Raw genomic sequence first — 26,322 nt, 5'->3', positions numbered from 1 at the left:
GTGCTGGCCACAATGCCCAACTAGTTTTAGAGATGGGGGTCTCAGAGCTCTAGTTCAGGCTGGTCTTGAATTTGTGAACTCAAGCAATCCACCTGCCTTGGTCTCCCATAGAACTAGGGTTACAGGTGTGAGCCACTGTGCAAGGCCATCAGTTTGTATTTTATTATATAGAAATGTTATGATTATTTAATCATTCCTCTCTGGTGGTCACTAAGGTAATTTTTATCTTCTTACTTTAAAGAGTGTGATGAACGTCCTTGTAATGCAGAGCTTACTACTGTTTGGTTCAAATTCTAACATTGTCTCATACTAGGTGTTTAACCTTAGGCTACTTGACTTTGTGCTTCAGTTTTATCTTAAAAAGGAAATAAGGAAATCCTACCTCATAGGATTGTTCTGAGGATTAAAATTGATGATTCCTGTAAAGATCTTAAACTTTTTCTGGCAATTCCAAATGAGCAATAAATGTTTTCTATTATTACTAATCTATATGAAAAGTTAACTATTTCCTTACAACTTCTCTTTGTTAAAAGAAAATGTAGGCCACTATGCTCGTTTTCAGCAGAGGCAGGCAGAACTGGATTTATGTCCTTTTAAATCTTTACACCTCTGCTATTGCTGGGTAATGCCCAGCAATTTCAGGAACTTAAGAAAATATTCATTGAGGAGAGTAGACTGATGGGAATAAGATTTTTTCCTTTGAGACAAAACAGTCTCAGTCAGTCGCCCTGGGATTAAGTGCTATGGCATCATAGCTCACAGCAACCTCAAACTCCTGGGTTCACGCCATCCTCTTGTCTCAGCCTCCTGATTAGCTGGGACTCCTGGCACCCGCCGCAACGCCCGGCTGTTTTTAGAGATGGTGGGGGGGAAGGTCTCGCTGTTGCTCAGGCTGGTCTCGAACTCGTGAACTCAAGAGATCCGCCCGCCTCGGCCTCCTAGAGTCCTAGAATTACAGGCGTGAATTACGGCGCGGCCTTGGGAATATTCCTTTAATACCGCTTCTCTGCCGTGAGTGACTGTAAAATATGCAGTTAAGCAGCTGATATCGAGAATAGGGAGGGTAAAATGGTTCTGATATAAGCTTCAATCAACTCTGGAAATAAATAAATGATTTTCCCAGGAGTGGGGCAAAGGAGGTCAATGATTTCCATGGTTACAGACCTCGCTAGTTCAGGGTCCTTGCACTACTTAGTGCGCAAGCGCCCACAGCTGCTGTGGCCACCCGGCGCCTTTGGGTTCGAAGAGGAAGCCCCTCCTTCCCCTTTCCACTGTTAGCCTATCGCCTTCTCCCTTTGTCTATCACAACCACGCTGGGTGTCTGTGACGCAATATTCACGCGTCCTCGTGGTTAAGTGCTGCGACGCCGAACATGGCGCGTTCCTAGAAGCCGCTTTCGGCATCAGTAGGCGGCGGCGGGTATACTGGCAGCGTGGGGCGCGGGACCAGCCGACGCCGCTTCGTGTTGGGAAGTGGAAACGGGAGAGCCGGGCAATTTCGGACCGAACCAAACGGTGAGGCCCCGGCCCTAGAACCACGGAGCGCGTGCAAGTGTAAGGGAGGAGTGGGTTGGGCAGTCGAGACCCGAGACGTGAGGGAGGAAAGTGGAACTACGGGAGATTAGGGATAGCAGTAGGGAGGCAAGGGCGGCCTGCAGGCTTGACTCTCTTAAGTAGCCTTCAGAACCCCTGGGAACTGGGGGCTTGCGGAGGCAGCCTGATTGCGAGGAATCAGGATGTGGAGTGGCAGGGACTGTGTGCCAGGCTGAGCAGAGTTGAGGGTAGCCACTGTGGCTGCGGTTGCCGACCAGGGTGGTGCATTTGCCCTTGGGGGATAAGTGGTGCAAATTTTGAGAGAACATGGTTATCTTTTGTGTAAAATCATTGTACTTGCATTCAGCACCTTGTTGCTAATAGCGATACTGTGAAAACTTGAAACGCTAGATTCTTCCTTGCCTTTAGTAGAAAAGGTGAAAGAAGTTATCCATTTTTAGAAAGGAGCTTCTTGCTGAGGTATGGCTGCCAATGCTCAAACTCAGCGACTCCAGCAGCTTTGTATTTGGGGTTATTTGTGATTCAGCAAAACTATTTTAAGGCCTATTGTATATGTCATTTATTTTTTTACTTTTTTGTGACATGGTGGAGAATGTGTGCATTACTCTAGACTTCATAGTGATTTGGCTAAATAGAAAGGACTGATAAAATTGCCTACCAGTGCCAAGGTTGCAGTTGACATACCTCTTCCCCACCACAATTTAAACGATTTCAGTGGTAGTGTGGCAGTGCCCTGGAGATTCTGGTATTTTTTAAAAGGATGTAAGTAAAGAGCATTTGCAGCTGTAAGGTCCTCTCTCCCTCTCCATGGATAGGAATTTCTCTCCTCCATTTTTACACTCTTTCAAACTACCCTGTTCAGTACCGAGGCTTCAGGTTAAGGGCACGGTTTCTTTACTATAAAAGATCTGTTGTATGCCACTCTTAACACCTTTTCTTACATCTTTCATCACTGGGGAAGATTTCAGTGAAATTTGAAAGAAAAATTTCTCCGATTGGTTGTGATAATATTGTTGAATTTAGTGCAGGGAATAGTAGAAACAGCAGTGGTTTGTGGCTGTGAATCATAGGAGGGCAGAGAGGCAGAGGGTGGTCTTTGTTCAGTTAACTTCCTAAAGCCAAAGAGAATTCTCACCATAAACTAATTTGGTTGTGGTAATATGATTAGAGGTCTTAAACAAATCTGTAAAGATTATTTGATAATTAGTAGAAATATCTTTAGAGTTTGTTATATTATAAATGTGTTTACATTCAGAATCAAACCAGATTGCAAAATGATCCTAGTAAGCATGTGGCAGTTAAAATATGGTATGTTGAGTTCTAAGATGAGTGAAAAATGAAAACAAAATGCTGGAGATTTCTGCAGAAATAATTATATATTTTTCCAGAAATAAAAATATTCATATTTTAAGTAAGGTAGTATGTTTGATTAGTTGGATTTTGAACTTTGCGTTGTGTGTATGTACATATGTGTATTTGTATTTAATTTCTAATTTAGTGTTTAGTAACAGTAATATTTGTTCCTTTCTTTAGCCATCTGCTTCAAATGCAGATTATCAGTTAATTTCGTATCATTTTAGGGAATAACAAGACACATTCAGTGCAGGTGTGAGTCTGGAGTGTTTTGTTTGATTTTCTAAATATCTGGCTGACTACAGATAAGCCAACAATTATAAGCTTAGTACAGCTTAAGTTGGATCAGTGTTCTGTACCCTTGCTGCTGAAAATGTGCTGAAAACTTCACCTTGGAGTTTGTTAGAAATGCACAATCTCAGGCTCAGCTCTAGAGCTACTGAATCAGAATCTGCATTTTAACAAGATATCTTGATGATAGGAATGTTCATTAATGCTTGAGATGTCCTACTTTGGTTGGTAAAGGTTGAAAAAACCAAGGTCATGCACAAACCTGCATAAAATTCTAGCATCATTTATTGGTGGCTTATGCCTGCCTGTAATCCTAGCATTCTGGAGGGTGGAGGCCAGTGGATTGCTTGAGCTCAGGAGTTGAAGACCAGCCTGAGCAAGAAGAGCAAGGCCCCTTCTCTAAAAATAGCCCAGCATTGTGGTGGGTGCCTGTAGTTCTAGGTACTTGGGAGGGTGAGGCAAGAGAATTGATTGCTTGAGCCCATGAGTTGGAGGTTCCTGTGAGTTATGATGCTACAGCCCTCTACCAAGGGTAAGAAAGTGAGACTGTGTCTCATACTCCCTCCCATCCCCATATACCCTGTTTCCCCGAATGTCTTATTTTAAGGTGTGCTCCCAAAGATGTGCTAGGTCTTATTTTCAGGGGATGTCTTATCTTTCCTGTAAGTAGGTCTTATTTTCGGGGAAACAGGGTGTGTGTATATATATATATATATATATGTGTGTGTGTTTCTGTCTAGGGTACTATCTCCTGTTATGTGTGTGCGCGTGTGTGTGTGTGTGTGTGGTGTGTGTGTGTGTGTGTGTGGTGATCTTGTACTCATTATTGAGTCTGATTTATCTGGTTGAAGAATCTTGAGGGCCTGAAATGCTTAGGGAGTTGTATGTCTAGTTATGTCTACATTCATAACCCAGGTTCTGGCTCATTCCGATGCTTTTTCTTTTTTCTTTTCTTTTCTTTCTTTCTTTCTTTTTTTTTTTTTGAGACAGTTGGGTAGAATACTGTGGCATCATAGCTCACAGCAACCTCAAACTTATGCTCGGTTGATCCTCTTGCCTCAGCCTCTGGAGTAGCTTGGACTACAAGTGTCTACCACAGTATCTCGCTAGTCCAGTACTTTTCTGTAACTGACAGAATTTGTTATATTGAAAACAAACTAACATTATGAATGACAGCTAGGTAGTCATTCAACAGATGTTTGTTGGGTACTGGATAGGCAGCCCAATAATCCTGTGTATCCCTAATAACTGCTCCTATTATTCATGGTGGCTATTAATCCACTACCTTACGTCTTTACTCTTTGCTAGATAACGTTCTCTTCATCACAGAAGAAATGAAATACACTGGGTGGGAACTTCATTGTTTTCACCTGCAAACGTGTCTGCTTCTATCCATCCATCTCTAATTGTGTTTCATATTTTTTCTCCTTAGGGACAGTATTTCCTTCATGTGTTTTCTAGGGCCACCATAAGAAAATACCACAGATTGGTTTAAACATCAGACACTTTTTTTCTCGCAGTTCTGGAGGCTGGAAGTCCAAAATCAAGGTGCAGATAAGTCTGGTCTTTTATGAGGCCTCCATCCTTGGCTTGCAGATGGCTGCCCTCTTGTTGCCACTTCACCTGGTTATTCCTTTGTGTTCATGTGCCTCTGGTGTCTTTTCTTATAGGGATATCAATTATGTAGGGCCTCATTTTGATTTTTTTTTTTTTTTTTTTTTTGGTTTTTGGCCGGGGCTGGGTTTGAACCCGCCACCTCCGGCATATGGGACCGGCGCCCTACTCCTTGAGCCACAGGCGCCGCCAGCCTCATTTTGATTTAATTAATTTTGTTTTGTAAAAAATCTTTTTTTTTTTTTTTTTTTTTGTAGAGACAGAGTCTCACTGTACCGCCCTCGGTAGAGGGCCGTGGCGTCACATGGCTCACAGCAACCTCTAACTCTTGGGCTTACGCGATTCTCTTGCCTCAGCCTCCCGAGCAGCTGGAACTACAGGCGCCCGCCACGACGCCCGGCTATTTTTTGGTTGCAGTTTGGCCGGGGCTGGGTTTGAACCCGCCACCCTCAGCATATAGGGCCGGCGCCCTACTCACTGAGCCACAGGCGCCGCCCTGTTTTGTAAAAAATCTTAACTGCAAATACTGAGGGTCCTGGGGTTAGGGCTTCAACATAAGAATTTTGGGGGAACACACTTCAGTCCATAACACTCAAGTTATCCTTGTTTCAACTGGCACTAGCTTATCAAGATTTAAGTATATGTAAGTCTTTCATCTTAAATACACTCTCTTTACCGTAGATTCCTCTTTAGCTTCATCAAAAAATATTTCCCTTAATTCTTTTTCGTTTTTTTTTTTTTAAGAGATGGAGTCTCACTGTGTTGCCTAGGCTGCCCTGCTGCCCTTGAACTCCTGGGCTCAAGTGATTCTCTTGTCTTAGCTTCCTGAATAGCTGGGGCTACAGGCATGTGCCACTACTGGTTATTTCCTTAAAATTTCTTGGACAAGCTATTTGTGTTCATTTTCTTTCTTCTTTTTTAAATTTATTGTTGGGGATTAATTGAGGGTAAAACAAACCAGGTTACACTGATTACATTTGTTAGGTAAAGACCCTCTTACAATCCTGTCTTGCCCCCAAAAGGTGTGGCACACACCAAGATCCAACCCCTTCCCTCCTTCCCTCTCTCTGCTCTTCCTTTCCCCACCCCTCCCTCCTTCTTTCTCTCTTGCCTCGGCCCGCGGGGAATTCAACGGGGACCTGGGAAACAAAGGGGTCAGTCGAATGAGGGGATAAGAGAACGAAAGAACGAGAGCAAGTCAAGAGTCTGATCAAGCTCCGTCGAGTTTATTTTTCAGCTGGACTTACAAGCACACAAACGAGGAAGTAACTAAGGGCTATTCCTAACAGGGCGGGGAGGGGGCTAGTTTCTGGAAAATTACTAGGAGAAGGACTCTAAGGCGGGCGGTACATTTTTGAAGAGATACGTAAGGGGAAAGTATCATTGCTATTTATGGTTGAATTCCTGAGAATAGTTTGCTCGTAAAATCAAGATAGCAAGGGGTATTTTTGTGATATGTTTTGGCTCCCAGCACTCTCTCTGCTCTTCCCTTCCCTCACCCCACTGTGTCATTAATTGTCATTAATTGTTCTCATATCAAAATTGAGTACATAGGATTCATGCTTCTCCATTCTTGTGATGCTTTACTAAGAATAATGTCTTCCACTTCCATCCAGGTTAATTCGAAGGATGTAAAGTCTCCATTTTTTTTTAATGGCTGAATAATATTCCATGGTGTACATATACCACGGTTTGTTAATCCATTCCTGGGTTGGTGGGCATTTAGGCTGTTTCCACATTTTGGCAATTGTAAATTGAGCTGCAGTAAACAGTCTAGTACAAGTGTCCTTATGATAAAAGGATTTTTTTCCTTCTGGGAAAAAAATAGTAGTAATGGGATTGTAGGATCAAATGGGAGGTCTAGCTTGAGTGCTTTGAGGTTTCTCCATACTTCCTTCCAGAAAGGTTGTACTAGTTTGCAGTCCCACCAGCAGTGTAAAAGTGTTCCCTTCTCTCCACATCCATGCCAGCATCTGCAGTTTTGAGATTTTGTGATGTGGGCCATTCTCACTGGGGTTAGATGGTATCTCAGGGTGGTTTTGATTTGCATTTCTCTAATATATAGGGATAATGAACATTTTTTCATATGTTTGTTAGCCATTCGTCTGTCTTTAGAGAAGGTTCTATTCATGTCTCTTGCCCATTGATATATGGGATTGTTGGCTTTTTTCATGTGGATTAATTTGAGTTCTCTATAGATCCTAGTTATCAAGCTTTTGTCTGATTGAAAATATGCAAATATCCTTTCCCATTGTGTAGGTTATCTATTTGCTTTGGATGTTGTCCCCTTAGCTGTACAGAAGCTTTCCAGTTTCATTAAGTTCCATTTGTTTATTTTTGTTGTTGTTATTGCCACAGCAGTCTTCTTCATGAAGTCTTTCCCCACGCCAATATCTTCCAGTGTTTTTCCTATGCTTTCTTTGAGGATTTGTATTGTTTCATGCCTTAAATTTAAGTCCTTTATTCACCTGAAATCAATTTTTGTGAGTTGGGAAAGGTGTGGGTCCAGTTTCAGTCTTTTACATGTGGATATCCAGTTCTCCCAGCACCATTTATTGAATAGGGAGTCTTTCCCCGAAGGTATGTTCTTGTTTGGTTCACCGAAGATTAGGTGGTTGTAAGATGTTACTTTCATTTCCGGTTTTCTATTTGATTCCAAATGTCTATGTTTCTATTTTTGTGCCAGTACCATGCTGTCTTGACCACTATGGCTTTGTAGTACAGCCTAAAATCCAGTATGGTGATGCCCCCAGCTTTGTTTTTATTACTAAGAACTGCCTTAGCAATACGGAGTTTCTTCTGGTTCCATACAAAATGCAGAATCATTTTTTCCAAATCTTGAAAGTACGATGTTGGTATTTTAATAGAAATGGCATTGAATAGGTAGATTGCTTTGGAAAGTATAGACATTTTAACAATGTTGATTCTTCCCAGCCATGAGCATGGTATGTTCTTCCATTTGTTAATATCCTCTGTTATTTCCTTTCTTAGGATTTCATAATTATCTTTTGTGAGGTCCTTCACCTCCTTTGTTAGGTATATTCCTAGATACTTCATTTTTTTTTTGAAGCTATGGTGAAGGGAGTTGTGTCCTTAATTAACCTCTCATCTTGACCATTAATGGCGTGTACAAAGGCAACTGACTTGTGGACATTGATTTTATATCCTGAGACATTACTGTATTTTTTTTTATTGTTAAATCATAGCTGTGTACATTAGTGCAATCAAGGGGTACAATGTGCTGGTTTCATATACAATCTGAAATATTCTCACCAAACTGTTCAACGTAGCCTTCATGGCATTTTCTTAGTTATGGTATGTAGACATTTGTATTCTGCCTTTAGTAGGTTTCGCCTGTACCCGTTCCAAGATGCACCGTAGGTGTGGCCCCACCTATTACCCTTTCTCCACCCTAACCTCCCCCCTCCCTTCCCTTTCCTTGGCCCTTTCCTCATAGTCTTGTGCTATAGTTGGGTTATAGCCTTCATGTGAAAGCTATAATTTAGCTTCATAGTAGGGCTGAGTACACTGTATACTTTTTCTTCCATTCCTGAGAAACTTTGCTCAGAAGAATATGTTCCAGCTCCATCCATGTCAACATGAAAGAGGTAAAGTCTCCATCTTTCTTTAAGGCTGCATAATATTCCATGGTAAAAATGTACCACAATTTGATAGTCCATTCGTAGGTCCCTGGGCACTTGGGCTTCTTCCATGACTTAGCAATTATGAATTGGGCTGCAATAAACATTCTGGTACAGATGTCTTTGTTATATGGTGATTTTTGGTCTTCTGGGTATAAACCTAGTAAAGGAATTATAGGATCGAATGGCAGGTCTGTTTTTAGATCTCTAAGTGTTCTCCAAACATCCTTCCAAAAGGAACGTATTAGTGTGCATTCCCACAGGCAGTGTAGAAGTGTGCCCTTTTCTCTGCATCCACGCCAACATCTCTAGTTTTGAGATTTTGTTATGTGGGCTACTCTTAGTGGGTTTAGGTGATATCGCAAAGTAGTTTTGACTTGCATTTCTCTGATGATTAAGGATGATGAGCTTTTTTTCATGTGTCTGTAGATTGTGTATCTGTCTTCTTTAGAGAAGTTTCTCTTCAGGTCCCTCGCCCACCCTGAGATGGGATCATGTGTTCTTTTATTGCTACTACGTTTGAGTTCTCTGTGGATTCTGGTTATTAGACCTTTATCGGAGGTATAACCTGCAAATATTTTCTCCCATTCTGAGGGCTGTCTGCTTGCTTTACTTACTATGTTCTTGGCTGTGTAGAAGCTTTTTAGTTTGATCAGGTCCCAGTAGTGTATTTTTGATACTGCTTCAATTGCCTGGGGAGTCATCCTTATAAAATATTCACCCAGACCGATTCCTTCAAGGGTTTTCCCTGCACTTTCTTCAAGTATTTTTATAGTTTCATGTGTTATGTTTAAATCTTTTATCTAGTGAGAGTCTATCTTAATTAATGGTGAAAGGTGTGGGTCCAGTTTCAATCTTCTACAGGTTGCCAGCCAGTTTATCCAGCACCATTTGTTAAATAGGGAATCTTTTCCCCACTGAATGTTTTTAATTGGCTTGTCAAAGATCAAATAACGGTAAGTAGCTGGATTCATCTCTTGGTTCTCTATTCTGTTCCAGACATCTACTTCTCTGTTTTTGTGCCAGTACCATGCTGTTTTGATCACTATCGATTTATAGTACAGTCTGAGATCTGGTAACGTGATTCCTCGTGCTTTGTTTTTATTGCTGAGTAATGTTTTGGCTATTCGAGGTTTTTTCTAATTCCATATAAAACGAAATATTATTTTTTCAAGATCTTTAAAATATAACAATGGAGCATCTATAATAGGAATTGCATTAAAATTATATATAGGAATTGCATTAAAATTATATATTGCTTTGGGTAGTATAGACATTTTAACAATGTTGATTCTTCCCAGCCATGAGCATGGTATGTTTTTCCATTTGTTAACATCTTCAGCTATTTCTTTTCATTAAGTTTCATAGTTCTCTTTGTAGAGATCTTTCACGTCCTTCGTTAGGTGTACTCCCAAATATTTCATGTTCTTTGGCACTACTGTGAAAGGAATATAGTCCTTGACTGTTTTTTCATCTTGGTTATTGTTGTTATATATAAAGGCTACAGATTTGTGGGTGTTGATTTTGTAGCCTGAGACATTGCTGTATTCCTTGATCACTTCTAAGAGTTTTGTAGTGGAGTCCTAGTGTTTTCTAGATATACGATCATATTATCATCTGCGAAGAGTGAAAGTTTGATCTCTTCTGACCCTACGTGGATACCCTTGATCGCCTTTTCTTCCCTGATTGCAATGGCTAAAACTTTCATTACAATGTTAAAGAGCAATGGAGACAACGGGCAACCTTTCCTGGTTCCTGATCTAAGTGGAAATGATTTAAATTTAACTCCATTCAATACGATATTGGCTGTGGGTTTGCTATAGATGGCCTCTATCAGTTTAAGAGATGTCCTTTCTATACCAGTTTTCTTAAGTGTTCTGATCATGAAGGGCTGCTGGATATTATCAAAAGCTTTTTCTGAATCAATTGAAAGAATCATATGGTCCTTATTTCTTAGTTTGTTTATGTGCTGAATTATATTTATAGATTTACGTATATTGAACCAGCCTTGAGACCCTGGAATAAATCCCACTTGGTTGTGGTGTATAATTTTTTTTTTGATGTGCTGTTGGATTCTGTTTGTTAGGATCTTATTGAGTATTTTAGCATCAATATTCATTAGTGATATTGGTCTATAATTTTCTTTTCTTGTTGGATCTTTCCCTGGTTTAGGGATCAAGGTGGTGTTTGCTTCATAGAATATGTTGGGTAATATTCCTTCTTTTTCTATATTTTGGAATCGATTTAGTAATATTGGTACTAGTTCTTCTTTAAAGGTTTGGTAGAATTCTGATGTAAAGCCATCTGTCCTGGGCTTTTCTTTTTAGGGAGATTTTGTATAGTTGATGCTATTTCAGAACTTGATATAGGCCTGTTCAACATTTCCACTTTGTTCTGGCTAAGTCTTGGTAGGTGGCGTACTTCCAAGTATTGGTTGATTTCTTTCAGATCTTCATATTTCTGAGAGTAAAGTTTCTTGTAATGTTCGTTAAGGATTTTTTGAATTTCTGAGGATTCTGTTGTTGTTTCATCTTTACCATTTCTGATTGATGAAATTAGAGATTTTATTCTTTTTTTCCTGTTTAGGTTGGCCAAAGGTTTATCTATTTTATTGATCTTTTCAAATAACCAACTTTTGGATTCATTCATCTGTTGTATAATTCTTTTGTTTTCAATTTCATTTAATTCTGCTCTGATTTTGGTTATTTCTTTTCTTCTGCTGGGTTTGGGGTTGGAGTGTCCTTCCTTCTCCAATTGCTTGAGTTGTCCCATAAAGTTATTAACTTCCTGTCTTTCCGTTTTCTTGAGGAAGGCTTGCAATGCTATAAATTTCCCTCTTAGGACTGCCTTTGCAGTATCCCAGAGGTTGTGATAATTTGTGTCTTGATTATTGTTTTGTTCCAAAAATGTTGTGATTTCCTTCTTAATCTGTCTAACACATCTGTCCTTCAGCATAAGTTTGTTTAGCTTCCATGTTTTTGTATGGGCATGCAGGTTCCTATTGTTATTGAGTTCAACTTTTATTCCATGATGGTCTGAGAAGATGGAAGGAATAATTTCTATTTTTGTAAATTTGCTGAGGTTAGATTTGTGGCCAAGGATGTAGTCAATTTTGGAGTATGTTCCGTGGGCTGATGAGAAGAATGTGTATTCAGTTTTTTGGGGATGAAATGTTCTGTAGATGTCTGTTAAGTCCAGATGTTGAATGGTTGCGTTTACATCTAAAATTTCTTTGCTTAGCTTCTTTTTGGAGGATCTATCCAGGACTGCTAAAGGGGTGTTAAAATTTCCAACTACTATGGAAGTGGAGGAAATCTAGTTGCTCATGTCTATTAGAGTTTATCTTATAAATTGAGGTGTGTTCTGGTTGGGTGCATAAATATTAATAATTGAAATCTCATCATATTGAGTATTACCTTTAACAAATATGAAGTGTCCATCCTTATTGTTCCTTATTTCGGTTGGTTTAAAGCCTATTACATCTGCGAATAGGATTGCAACGCCTGCTTTTTTCTGCTTTTCATTTGCCTGGGGTATAGATGACCATCCCTTCACCTTGAGTCTATATTTGACTTTTATTTATTTATTTATTTACTTATTTATTTATTTTTGGAGACAGTCTCACTTTGTTGCCCTCGGTGGAGGGCTGTGGCATCACAGCTCACAGCAACCTCCAGCTCCTGGGCTTAGGTGATCCTCTTGCCTGAGCCTCCAGAGTAGCTGGGACTACAGGCGGCCACCACAATGCCCAGCTATTTTTCATTGCAGTTTGGCCAGGGCCGGGTTTGAACCCGCCACCCTTTGTATATGAGGTCGTCACCCTACTCACTGAGCCACAGGTGCCGCCCCTATATTTGTCTTTTAATATCAGATGCGATTCTTGTATGCAGCAGATATCTGGCTTGAGTTTTTGTATCCAGTCACCCAACTTGTGCCTCTTTAGAGGACAATTTAAACCATTAACATTAATTGAGAATATTTATAAGCCTTTCGAGAGTCCGGTGGACATTTTTAATCCTTTTGCGACTGTGGAAGTTGGAATTTGATGTAAATTTTCTGGGTGGGTTTACTTTTGTGGTGGAGGATTATGCTGGTCCTTATGGAGGATAGGTCTGAGAATGTCCTGGAGAGTTGGTTTAGTTATGGCGAATTTCTTCAACATGTTAATGTCATTGAAGTATTTAATTTCTCTGTCATAAATGAAAGTCAGTTTAGCTGGGTATAGGATCCTGGATTGAAAGTTATTTTGTTTTAGGAGATTAAAAGTCGATGACCATCCTCTTCTTGATTGCAAGGTTTCAGCAGAGAGACCTGCAGCTATTCTAATATTCTTGCCCGATGGTTTTCTTTCTTCTGGCTGCTTTCAGAATTTTCTCCTTCATATTAACTTTAGTGAAATTGATTATGATGTGTCTGGGGGATGTCTTATTCTGATTGAGCCATGCTGGAGTTCTGAAACTGTCTGCTATCTGAATTTTAGAATCTCTTGGCATGTCTGGATCGTTCTCCTTCATAATCTCATGGAGGAGAGACTCTGTACCTTGTGAAGCCATTTCGTCGCTGTCGGGGATCCTTATGAGCCGAATATTGGGTTTCTTCGAATTATCGCTCTCTGAGAGAGTGATCTGTTTATGCTCTCCATTTCTCTTACTCTTTGAGAGTTTGGGAGCGTTCAAAAGGTTTGTCTTCAATGTCAGAAATCCTTTCTTCTGCTTGGTCCTTTCTGTTACTGAGGGATTCTACTGATCTCAGATCTTTGAGGGCTGCAACTTCTTGTCTGAATGTGTCACAATCTTTGGTTATTTGGTCTTTGAATTCGTTCAATTCTTGGGATATCTTTTGGTTTACTGGTTGGAATTCTAGTTTGATCTTACTTGCTTTCCAGATTCTGAATTCGATTTCTGACATCTCAGCTATTTGTTTGTGCATGGGATCTTGTGCTGTGTCTGCCCCATTGATTTTTGGGAGAGTTGATCTTCTCTGATTATTCATATTGCCAGAGTTTTTCTGTTGATTTTGCCTCAAGATTGTTTTTCACCGTTGGCTCTGGCTGTCCTCAGAGTTGGGGAGGTGTTTCTCTAAGATTAGACACCAGTGGGATAACTCTATTGTTGCTGGATCTTTGTAGGTAGTGACCCTATGTAGTTCCTCTCGGGCTGCCCCAGCCAGGGAGATCTGGTTGTGGAAGCAGCTCTGGTTGTGACACACCCGGATTTCCAGCAACAGGGTAGGAGGTGGTGTGCACGGTTCTGGGTTTTGCCTGGCGCCCAGTGGCTTTGGCACAGAGAGCCCAAGGCACCAGCAGTCTCTGGCTAGGAGAAGGGCTCTGCGCAGAGGGAGGGAGGGCTCCGGAGGGCACGGTGGCTACTAGAGTTCCTGGCCAGAGGAGCAGGCTGGTGTGGAGGCAGGGAGGGTACAGGAGGGAGGACGCAGGGTTGCGCAGCTCCTGCAGTTCCTGGTCAGGGCATGTGGAGGCTGGGCGGGTGCAGGTCGCGGGTCGGGGTCGTGGTGCAGCTCTTATGGAGGTCCGGGCGACACTAAGCCCAGGAGTTTGAGGTTGCTATGAGCTGCTATGCCACAGCACTCAACCCAGAGCAACAGCCCGAGGGTCCAGTGTGCCAAAACTGTTCTCACTCTGCCCCTGAGGGTTAAGGCTATAAGGCAGCTCAGTCCTTGCCCTTTGGCTGCACAGTCACTAGGTTACTAGCTCCTGCCTGATCCTTGCTCTGCGACCCTGAGGGCAGAGCTTGCCTGGGCAGTTCTCTCACAATGGCTGCCTGCGGCCCACAGCTGAGCATTATTAGCTCCGTCCGGCTCAGCAGCTCAGTCTGGGGCCCTAGAGAATGCCCAAAGTTCTCTGCACTCCTGCTCAAGCTCTCCACAAGGCAGTTCTACTGAGTACCAAGTCCAGAAACACCAAAACAGTTCATAGGTAAGGCCTTTCGTGTTTGCAGTCTCACTGCTGCTTGTACTTACGTCTGCCGGTAGGATTAGGTCGATTGAACACACTCAACCACTTGCCAGTTTTCCACTGTTTTTGTCCTCCTCTTGGTGTCCGGAAGTCCCTTGCTGACTCTCTATATCCCTAAAGGGATGATTATAGGCAGATCCCACCAGCCAGAGATGCCTGGAGTCTTATCTCCCCAGACTCACCGTGCCTAGTTGCCCGGAAGCGGTTATTCGGCCACCATCTTGCGCCACCTCCTGTGTTCATTTTCTCTACCTCCTATTACTTACTCTTTGAATATTTTGAGGTTTGTCAATCCGTTGTAGTCACTGAATTTGTTGGGATGTTTGTTACTGAGTCTAATGAAAGCTTTTTAATCTTTTGCCATTTTGACTACTTGTTTCCCCTTGAAGTTTTCTTCTTCTTTTTCTTTTTTTTTTTGAGACCTAGTGTCACTATGTCGCCCTGGGTAGATTGCAGTGGCATTACAGCTTACAGGAACCTCAAAGTCTTTTTTTTTTTTTTTTTGGTAGAGACAGAGTCTCACTTTATGGCCCTCGGTAGAGTGCCATGGCCTCACACAGCTCACAGCAACCTCCAACTCCTGGGCTTAAGCAATTCTCTTGCCTCAGCCTCCTGAGTAGCTGGGACTACAGGCGCCCGCCACAACGCCCGGCTATTTTTTGGTTGCAGTTTGGCCAGGGCCGGGTTTGAACCTGCCACCCTCGGTATATGGGGCCGGCGCCTTACCGACTGAGCCACAGGCGCCACCCAGGAACCTCAAACTCTTAAGCTTAAGTGATTCTCTTGCCTCAGCCTCCAAGTAGCTGGGACTATAGGTGTCCGTCACAACGCCTAGCTATTTTTTGTTGTTGTTATTTTTGTTTAGTTCGCCTGGGCCAGTTTCGAACCCACCATCCTGGGTGTATGTGGTTGGCACCATAACTACTGTGTTACGGATGCCGAGCCTGAAGTTTTCTTCTTATACTTCTGGGACACGAAATTCTATTTTTTTCCTCTTATTTCTTGGCCAGTTTTGGTTTATCTTTCTTTTACTATTTTAGGTGTTTGTTTCACTCTAGGGTACTATCTCCTGTTCTCGTCTGCCTTTTTCTACTCTCTTTGTAGGGTCTTGTCCCTGATGACTTCCAACTATCCCTATTTTGATGACTTCCAAATCTTTGTGGTTTTAGCAGAAATCAGTCTTCAATTCTGATGCATGAATTTGTCTTAATATACTTTAAGCCCATGTCAAAGAGGTAATATATATCATCTTGCCTGAAGGTCTCTGAGCAATGCATGCACAAATCAATTGGAAAAGCCCCGAATCTTAACTCTTCTCCCTTACTACCTTAGGCACTACACCTTCCCACAACTATCTTATTAGTTACCTAATCGTATTTTATCTCTTTGATCTACTTACTTTTCCCTGCTGCTACTATGTTGGTTCAGATTATCATCTATTGTCTGGACTTCATGTAAACCTTGTAGATATTTCTTTGCTTTCATGCATGCATTCTATCCCTCTCTACCCTGCCTTTTTCTGTAGCTAGGTTGTGGAGGTGTTCAGAAATCCTTCCATGAAAACCTTCAGATTAAAATCCAAACTACCTAGTTTAAGAAATAAAGTCTTCACTGTTTGGAGTTTATCTTTTTTTTTTTTTTTTTCACCTTCTTATATTTTGCACCATTTATCTCATGTTCTTCTGTCGTGCTGAGCTCTATTCCATCTGGATAACTCCTATCCAAAATGCTCCCTTCTTCTCTGGGAAGCCCTCTCCACTTACTCTAAAGTAAGTTAAGTCCTCCTCTGAACCTTCTTAAGTAGCTTATCATAGTCTTTATGTTGTTATTGTTTTTCTCTCCCCCCCCCCCTTTTTAGACTTGAATGCAAAGATTCTCTTGTTTATTTTTTCCTCTCTCAGAATAGTATCTGGCTAAGAGGCTGCTTCATTGTTGAATACTGTGAATGCAAGTTGAATTACCCAAGGATGAAAGCATATAGAATGTTATATACTCTGAAGGTTGGATTGAATAGGATCGAAAAGTCAGAAGCTTGTTTTGTTTTGTTTTGTTTTTGCAGACAGAGCTGTTGTCCTGGGTAGAGTGCCATGGCATCATAGCTCATAGTAACCTCAAACTCTTGGGCTCCAGCGATCCTCTTGCCTTTGCCTCCTGAGTAGCTGGGACTGCAGGTGTACCTGCCACAATGCCTGGCTATTTTATTCTTTTTTAAGTAAAGAAGGGGGTCTTTCTCTTGCTCAGACTGGTCTTGAACTCCTGAGCTCAAGCAATCCACTCACCTTGCCCTCTCAGAGAGCTAGGATTACAGGTGGAATACCATGCCTGGTATCTTCATGGAATTAATTTATTTGACAGCTATTTATTTATCACTTTCGTAATGTGCACGTACTATTCTAGATTTTAGGATGTAGCTTTTAAGAAAGCGAAGTCCTGGCTGGGTGCCTGATTAGGGCACCGGCCACACACACTGAGGCTGGCAGGTTTCAACTTGGCTGGGCCTGCTAAACAACAATGACAACTGCAACAACAACAAAATAACTGGGCGTTGTGGTGGGCACCTGTAGTCCCAGCTACTTGGGAGGCTGAGGCAAGAGAATCACTTAAGCCCAAGAGTTTGAGGTTGCTGTGAGCTGTGATGCACTCTGCTGAGGGTGATACAGTAAGACTCTGTCTCAAAACAAAAAAGGCTCGGTGCCTGTGGCTTAAGCGGCTAAGGCACCAGCCACATGCACCTGAGCTGGCAGGTTCAAATCCAGCCCGGGCCGCCAAACAACAATGACGGCTGCAACCAAAAAATAGCCAGGTGTTGTGGCAGGCACCTGTAGTCCCAGCTACTTGGGAGGCGGAGGCAGGAGAATCGCTGAGCCCAGGAGTTGGAGGTTGTTATGAGTTGTGATGCCACAGCACTCTACCCAGGGCGACAGCTTGAGGCTCTGTCTCAAAAAAAAAAAAAAAAAAAGTGAAGTCCCTGGACCTTAAATTATAATCAGGAAATATGGACCATAAACACATGTGTATTAGAATAGTAATGTAGTTAATAGTATTATAGAGAAAAATTAAGGATATTGAAATCAGAGAGCTTCTGGGTTGAGGGATGAACTGTTCTAGATTAGCAGTCAGGGAAGACCTCTGAGTAGAGAGTAGAGGACAACTTGAGCAGATACTAGAATAAAGTTAAAGAGCAAAGCATGTTTATGTCTAGAAGCAAGAGCTTTCTAGCCAGGGGGAGCAAATTGTACAAGGGAAGGATGATAGAATATGTTGTATGAGTCTGTTTCACTAAAGATGGGCATTTGTTCATCTAGTATAGACAACTCCAGGGTTGTGTCGACAATAACTTTGTTCTTGTCTCCTTGTATGCCTGTACAGGGTTAGAGCACCAGGTGTGAGACTGCTGGGTCATAGGAGATACAGGCTATTTTGTTGTGTGAACATCCATTGAGTTTATTTGACCAAATCTTATCTAAGTTACATAGGGACAGTGAAAATAGAGTATAAAAGATAGGGCACTTTTTCTGAATAGAGTTTGCCAGACTGGAAATTCCTGTAGGTGAATCAGTGAGTCAGTGAATGTGAAGACCTAGGACATCACTGAACTGTAGACTTTAGAAATGTACATTTAATGCTACACTAAATTTATAAAAATTTTTTTCTTCAATAATAAATCTTGTTTTCTGTAACTAGTACTTAATTTTTTAAATTTTTTTGACTTTTGTCTTAACAGCTTAAAACACACTTTATATAATACATGTGTACAGAAATTTTAAAAATTAAATCCTTATTCTATAACCTTTTTTCTATTCTATTAAAATTTTCTTTTTCTTTTACTTTTTAAAACTTTTTTGTTTAAAACTAAGACAAAGCCAGGAGCGGTGGCTCACACCTGTGTAATCCTAGTGCTCTGCTCTGGGAGGCTGAGGCAGGAGGATCTGTTGAGCTTAGGAGTTCAGGACTAGCCTGAGTAAGAGCAAGACCTTGTCTCTACTAAAAATAGAAGAAAATTAGCCAGGCATGGTGACACATTCTTGTCCTAGCTGCTTAGGAGGCTGAGGTAGGAGGATGGCTTGAGCCTGGGGAGTTTGAGAGTACAGTGAATTACGATGACACCTCTGCACTCTAGCCATAGCAACAGAGTAAGACTCCATCTCACAAGTATTAACTTAGCTCTAACACGGTCAAGATCATCAATATCACTGTTTTCTACCTCCAGATCTTATCCCATTGGAAGGCTTTAGAGACAGTAACACACATGCAGCTGTCATCTCTTATGATAGCAATGCCTTCTTTTGGAATACCTAAAGACTTCTAGAAGTTTTACATTTAACTTTATTCTTTTTTTTATTTTTTAATTTTTATTATTTTTTGCAGTTTTTGGCTGGGGCTGGGTTTGAACCCGCCATCTCCGGTATATGGGGCCGGTGCTCTACTCCTTGAGCCACAGGCACCCCCGTATTTTTTTTTTTTTAAATAAGAGTATACTGTAAAATAATGATAAAAAAGCATAGTATAGGAAATACATATATAAACCAGTAACATAGTCATTTACTATCACTAGTAAGTATTTTGTACTGTTTATACCAGCATCACCACAAACATTTGAGTAATGTGTTGTGCTACAATGAAGATGTTAGAATAGATAGTTAAGATGTCACTAGACAATAGGAATTGTTCAGCTCTGTTAAAATATTATGGCAGCACTGTTTTATATGCAGTCTGTTGACCAAAATGTTATGTGGCATATGACTGTGTGTGTATGTGCTGGTCATAGGATACACGCTTAAAGACACACACTGAATTTCATTAGAGACAGCAAGATTGCTCTCCAAAGTGGAGATGTCAATGTATATTCTTAGTAGCTATGCATACTTGTTTCTGTTTCCATGAATTTTTGTCAGCTCTGAATATTTTTGGACTTTGCAATTTTTGCCAGCCTGATGAGTATAAAGTGGTTTCTCAATGTTTGGTTTTTAAGTCCCTGAAAACCAGAGAGATTGCATCTCTTATGATACTTACTAACCATTTGGCTTTTCCCTTCTCTGAATTTTCTACTACTATCTTTTCTCCAGTTTCTTTTTTGTCTTAATGATTTATAAGAATTCCTTGTATATTCTAAATAGTACCTGTTTTGGTAATTTAAAATTCTTTTCCTAATCTTAACCTTCTTAACTTTGTTTTTTTTATTTTTATTTATTTATTTTTTTTGTGACAGAGCATCACTTTGTAGCCCTGGGTAGAGTGCCATGGCGTCATCACTCAGAGCAACATTGAACTCTTGGGCTAAAGTGATCCTCTTGCCTCAGTTTTTCATTTTTAGTAGAGATGGAGTCTCTCTCTTGCTCAGGCTGGTCTCAAACTTATGAGCTCTGTTTTGTTTTAAGACCTACTCTCTTTGTTGCTCAGGCTAGAGTGCTGTGGTGTCAGCCAGGCTCACAGCAGCCTCAAACTCCTGGGCTCAAGTGATCCTCCTCCTGCAGCCTTCCCGAAGTAGCTGAGACTTAGCCACCCACTGCAGTGCCCGGCTAATTTTTTCTATTTTTGGTAGAGACCAGGTCTTACTCTTGCTAAGGCTCTCAGGAGAGCTCAGGCAGTCCACCTGTCTTGGCCTCCCAGAGTGCTGGGATTACAAGTGTGAGCCACTGTGCCTGGCCTCTTTCCTGTCATTAGCATCTTGTCTTTTTTTCCTCCAGTTTGCTTTTAACTCCAGGCGGTTTAGCAGTTTTCTAATACTGTATCTCCTATCTATGATTGCTCAAGGATAAGCTTCCTGCCTCCTATTCTTGTTTTTGTAGACTTTGGCTATAAATCGTAACAGCACACAGGAATTTATCCTTAGAAAAAATGGCTTTCCTCTCATCCTTGTGTGGGAAATGCTCCAGTAATACATACTAAATACTATATGCCTTATGTATTCTCCCCATAGGCTACTCTTAATTTGCTCAGTGCCTATTCTTCCAGGGAAAAAACTGGAGCTTTTAAGTTGTCGATGTCTCTTTTGCAAGGACTTGCTTCTGCCTATTCTTTTTCCTCTTTCTGAATATTTATTTGTCTCTTAAATGTCACTAGGTGATTTCATTCCTCACCTCATATCACTCTGCCTGTTCTTGTTTCATGGTTTTTGGTCTCCTTTATGCTAAAAGATTGCTTACATTGTTACATTAAAAAAAATTCCTTCATATTTACTTTTACCAAAGCTCTTGTATTTCTTGCATTATGTTATCCTTTAGGCTTCTATTCATATCTTTCTCCCAAGAGCTCAGCATTTTTTGCTCTATCCTCTTGAGCCTTGAGAACCTTGCTATACATTTCCAGATGGTTGTCCTGGCCAAGTGGTCATTAAGAATTACAGGTCTTTGGCTTGGTGCTTATAGCTCAGCGGCTAGGGCGCCAGCCACATACACTGGAGCTGGTAGGTTTGAATCCAGCCTGGGCCTGTCAAACAACAATGACAACTGCAACCAAAAAAATAGCCCCAGGCATTGTGGTGGGCGCCTGTGGTCCCAGCTACTTGGGAGGCTGAGGCAAGAGAATCGCTTAAGCCCAAATGTTTGAGGTTGCTGTGAGCTGTGATGCCATGGCAATCTACCCAGGGCAACAAAGTGAGATTCTGTCTCAAAAAAAAAAGAATTCCAAAGGTCTGTTTTACCCCAGTTCTCCTTGAGGAGCAAGGATGCTTGGAATAATTTTTGGGATGTGGTGCTTACTTTTTGCCATTAGATGGCACTGCAGATTACGCAATTTATTTTTACATCTTTAGGACCAGTAGACCTAGTAGTATATAATTTGGCAAAGAAGTTGGGAACTGTCATGGAGAAGACTTAGCATTAAAAGTAAAGACACTATTGCTAACAAATACAAATTTATTTTTCTTTTATGTGATGAAAGTGTATTGTATATACATGAAGCTTGAAGAAAATAAAATAGTAAATTAGAATTTTTTGGTTATTTTCCCAGGCTTTTAAATATATTAAACTATTTTCTTTTTAAAAAGAACCAAATAGGGGGTCCCGTAGCTGAGCCCGTAGCTCAGTCAGTGGAGCACTGGCCACATACACTGAGGCTGGCCCGTTCGAGCCGGCCCGGGCCTGCAAAACAATGACAACTGCAACAAAAAAATAGCCGGGTGTTGTGGTGGGTGCCCGTAGTCCCAGCTACTTGGGAGGCTGAGGAAAGAGAATTGCTTAAGCCCAAGAGGTTGAGGTTGCTGTGAGCCGTGATACTACAGCTCAACTGAAGGCGACATAGTGAGACTCTGTCTCAAAAAAAAAAAAAAAAAAAAGATTTGGTGTGTAAGGACATAGGGGTGCTAAACAACTTATAATGCACACACAGAGAAAAACTCTTGTCTAGGTTGTCAAAATGCAAAAGAAACTGAAATGAATCCACATAGGAGCTATCTCTGTTGCTGAGGCTAGTCTCTTACTCCAGCCTTAAGTGAGCATCTTGTCTGGCTTCTCCAAAGCACTTGCATTACAGACAATGAGTCACCAAAGCCTGCCCCCTCTAATTCTTATAAACTGGAATTTAGGGCAAGTGTCTTGATTAGATTAATGCTGACCATTTTTGGCATTTCAGAGATGAGGTTGTAGACTTTGTATTGCATCATATTAGGGGGCACTTAACGTCAAACTGTATTGCTGTAACTGATAACTAAATTTGGGTTTTCGGTTAAGCTGGTGACTGACAGATTTCTTCATTTTAAAGGTTTGCCTGTTGCTTCATTGCATTTAGCAAATAATCTATAGAATGATACTTGACACAATGGAACATTCGGTTCCCTCACAATTGTTCTTTCACTTAATGATTTTACCATTTGTTATTGACCCGTGGCTTAATAAATTATTTCACTGTGGGAACATTTGTGTTTTTTTTGTTTGTTTGTTTTTTTGAGACAGAATCTCATTATGCCGCCCTCGGTAGAGTGCCATGGCATCCCAGCTCACAGCAACCTCAAACACTTGGGCTTAAGAGATTCTCTTGCCTCAGCTTCCCAAATAGCTGGGACACTGGCACCTGCCACGATGCCCGGCTATTTTTTGTTGCAGTTGCCATTGTTCTTTACCTGGCCCAGGCCGGTTTTGAACCCGTCAGCCTCGGTGTATGTGGCTGGCGCCGTAACCACTTGTGCTACGGGCGCCAAGCCAGGAACATTTTTTGATTTGGAAATTCTCTTATCTTCAGTTATTGCATTTCCTTTTTTAAGTCTGTCTACTTACTGCATTAGCATTTAATAGACTTGGCAGGGTTATTGTTTGTGTGTAATGCCCTGACAATAGGAACAAACAAATAATGTGGTATTCTAAAGAAAATTATTATGGCTGAAATTAAGTCACTATAGGCCTGCTAAGTCTATCTGTTGGTGGCAGGTACAGTTGCTGAATTTTCTTTTACTTGTTTCTTTTAATGAATATTTTTATGTCTCCAACTATAGGCATATCTGTGTTTGCCTTTGGGCTTTGGATTTTCACCCAGTACATGAAACACTCATATTGTTTCTCTGTGGATTGCCTGAGTGTCAACTATGCTAGAAACTTACTTTTCACAATTGTTTTTGTGTTTTTTGTTGTGGAGACCACATTTGGTCCATTGCCCAGGCTGGAGTAATGGCAGCATCTAACTCATGGACTCAAGTGGTCCTCCTGCCTCCACCTCCCAAGTAGCTACAGGTGTGCACCATCACGCTTGGCTAATTTTTCTTATGTTTTTGTAGAGATGAGAGTTTTGCAATGTTGCCCGGGCTAGTCTTGATTTTTTGGCCTCAAGTGATCCTCCCGCCACAGCCTCCCAGAATGCTGGGATTATAGGCGTAAGCCATCATGCCTAGCTCTACAAATTATTTTAATAATAAGAACAATTCCCTTTGCTTTTCACCCCAGTAGCCCACGGAATTTGGGTAGAAAACAGGGATCTTCTGATTCTTATTATCGTCCTACAAGCGATCACAGTGCCTGTCATAAAATTGGTATTCAAAAGTATATGAACTGAGCTCAGCCTTCCAAAAGGTATTCAAAAGTATATGATCCTGAGCTTCTTGGGAGCAAGGATTGAAGCAAGCAGAGGAGGAGCCTGGGGAAGCCCTGCATGAGGCAGGGTGTTGGAGGGAGGCATGGCTGGGAAACTATCGGCTTCCATTAGAAGAGGTGAATGGTGAGAGTAAATGGGGCCTAGGCATAAAAGTATGAACACTTAGGGATTACTGGGAAGGTCAGAGAGATAAGGTGTGTGTTTGAGTTTGCTGCCTAAATTTTTGCTCTAGGGGAAGATTGTTTTGGGGGTTGGTAGTATCCCCAGACAAAGCTGTGGCTTTAAAAAAATTTCTTTCTATGGTATGGCAATTGTGCTGGGATGGGGATGAGTTCTGGTAGGGCTTTTTTCTGTTTCTATGTCAATATCAATACATTCATATAGTGCTCCTATCCTATGGCTTTTTCATACCTAATATACAAATACAGACACCTTATTTTGTCCCCTAAGCTCCTATGTGATCTGTTCCTGCCTCCTTCTCCAACTTTATCTTTTTTTTTGAAACAGAGTCTCACTATGTCGCCCTTGGTAGAGGACTATAGTGTCACAGCTTACAGCAACCTCAAACTCTTGGGCTCAAGCGATTCTCTTGCCTCAGCCTCCCAGGTAGCTGGGACTACAGGCGCCCGCCACAATGCCTGGCTGTTTTTTTGTTGCAGCTGTCATTGTTTAGCTGGCCTGGGCCAGGTTCAAATCCGCCAGCCTGGGTGTATGTGACTGGCGCCCTACCCACTGAGCTACGGGAGCTGCCTCCAACTTCATCTTGTACCATTTTCTCCTTTTCTCAGCAAAATGTGAGTCATACTGGCCTTCTTAAGTTTGTTTTTAATCCCAAGACCTTTGTTTCTAGTTGTTTTCCCTATCTGGAGCTCTGCCTTCAGATCTTTGCATGGCTAGATCTCTTTTGTCATTCATGTCTTTAATAAACGTCACTTCAGAGACATTTATTATTTCCCTGACTACCCAAACTGAAGTAACCTAGTCATTTCCAGTCAGTCTTTAATGTTATTTTATTTTCTTCATATCTCTGCTGCTTTTCTTTTTCTTTTTACAGATGTCTTCCACTAGAATATAAGCTTCAGGAAACAGAGACACTGTTACAGTTCACTGCTGTCCTGTCCTTAGAATGGTGCCAGGCATTGAGTGGGCTTTCAGCAATTTTATTGAGTAAATCACCTACCAGGATGAATTGTTCAAAATTGATGACCTTTCTTTATTCAGCAGATATTTATTAAGCCATATGTCATGTATCATGTTTGATTCCCAGCACTGCAAAGATCACTTAATTGTGTTTCACACAAGGAAGGCAGTGTTAGATACCGATTAAGACAAGTGGCTTTGGTGTTAAAGTTCAAGCATTCCCACCTAGTAGACTGTGGCCTTGGCAAGGTAAAGTCTCTGGTCCTTTAATTTATGTGAAAAATGGAGAAAATAGGGCTTGCCATGTAGGATTCTTGTTAGGAAAAAATGAATGAAGGACTTAGCACAACGATAGGCATATAGTATGTGCTCAAGTATTAGTTTAATTTTTTTTATGTTATTTATTTATTTTTTTTAAGATAGAGTCTTACTTTGTCACCCTTGTTAGGGTGCCATGGCATCACTGCTCACAACAGTCTCAAACTCTTGGGCTTAAGCAATTCTCTCGCCTTGGCCTCCCAAGTAGCTGGGACTACAGGTGACTGCCACAACACCCGGCAATTTTTAATTTTTTTTGTTGTAGTTGTCATTGTTGTTTGGCAGGCCCGGCTGGATTCAAACCCACCACCTCCAGTGTATGTGGCTGGCGCCCTAGCTGCTAAGCTACAGGCACTGAGCCTAGTTTATTTTTTTTAAACTTTTAATTTTAGTTGGCTGTCCTTGCATTGCTTGGCAGAGTGAATAAATCGTCCTCTTCATACCCTGGACTGTTAGTTTCCTTTTGAGAACAGTTCAGCCATAAATCAGTACATTAGCAATGGAGCAGGACTTTCAGTTGTACAAAATTGACCTAGAGATCTTAGCAAAAGACAGATTTTTGCCCTCTTGCACTTTTCTCCTTTGCTAAGCTTGAAGAGAGGACTGAGAATTTGTATTTTTGTGCGGATCCCAGGTGGTACCTGCCCTGGGATCACACTTTGAGTAGGGCTTTCCTAGACCTGGCTAGTAATGGTAGCCACTAGCCACTTGGGGCTGTGGAGCACTTGAAGTGTGGTTTGAATCGAGATGTGCTTTAAATGGAAAATATACACAGGATTTTGAAAATTTAGTGTAAAAAAAGAATGTAATGTTGAAATAACAGTTTGATATGTCAAGTTAAATGTATGCTATTAAAATTAATTTCACATTTCTTTTTTTTTTTTTTTTCTTTTCTTGAGACAGAGTCTCACTATGTCACCCTTGGTAGAATGCCGTGGTGTCACGGCTCACAGCAACCTCCAACTCTTCAGCTTAAGCGATTCTCTTGCCTTAGCCTCCTAAGCAGCTGGGACTACAGGCGCCTGCCACAACCAATGCTTGGCTATTTTTTTGTCGCGGTTGTCATTGTTGTGTAGCTGGCCAGGGCTGGGTTTAAACCCGCCAGCCTCTGTGTATGTGGCTGGCTGCCTGTACACAGGCACTGAGCCTAATTTCACATTTCTTTTTACTATTTAATGTGACTAATAGAAAATGTGAATTGCATACATAGCTTGTTTTCCTGGTTTGCATTGTGTTTCTATTATACAACAAAAAATGCTATCTTTTTAAGGTGTCTACCAGGGCCTCAATTACCAGAATTCCTCTAAATTGAGAAAAAATCCATTCACTTCTATTCAAGTGCTAATAAACGTAGAAACTTTATATTGATCAAAACAATCCCAATTAGTGAGGGAGATAAAGACAGTAGAACCTCTGTAAG

General features: G+C 41.2%; 1 protein-coding gene across 5 annotated transcripts in view; it reads left to right on the top strand.

The window, feature by feature from the left end:
- Nucleotides 1–26,322, top strand: part of IPO11 (importin 11) — a 232,940-nt gene that overhangs the window by 5,620 nt on the left and 200,998 nt on the right. Inside the window, exon 1 of one of the 5 annotated variants that reach the window (XM_053589989.1) lies at nucleotides 1,341–1,514. The exons of the other annotated variants lie outside the window; for them this stretch is intronic. The gene's annotated coding sequence lies outside the window, so the exon portion shown is untranslated. Of the gene's footprint in view, nucleotides 1–1,340; nucleotides 1,515–26,322 lie in introns of those variants that run through there. 5 annotated transcript variants of the gene reach the window in all.

Source organism: Nycticebus coucang, chromosome 1 (genome assembly GCF_027406575.1).
Source record: "Nycticebus coucang isolate mNycCou1 chromosome 1, mNycCou1.pri, whole genome shotgun sequence".
NCBI lineage: Eukaryota > Metazoa > Chordata > Mammalia > Primates > Lorisidae > Nycticebus > Nycticebus coucang.
Note: the sequence above shows the minus strand (reverse complement) of the source record. Positions and strands in the feature narration are given on the sequence as shown.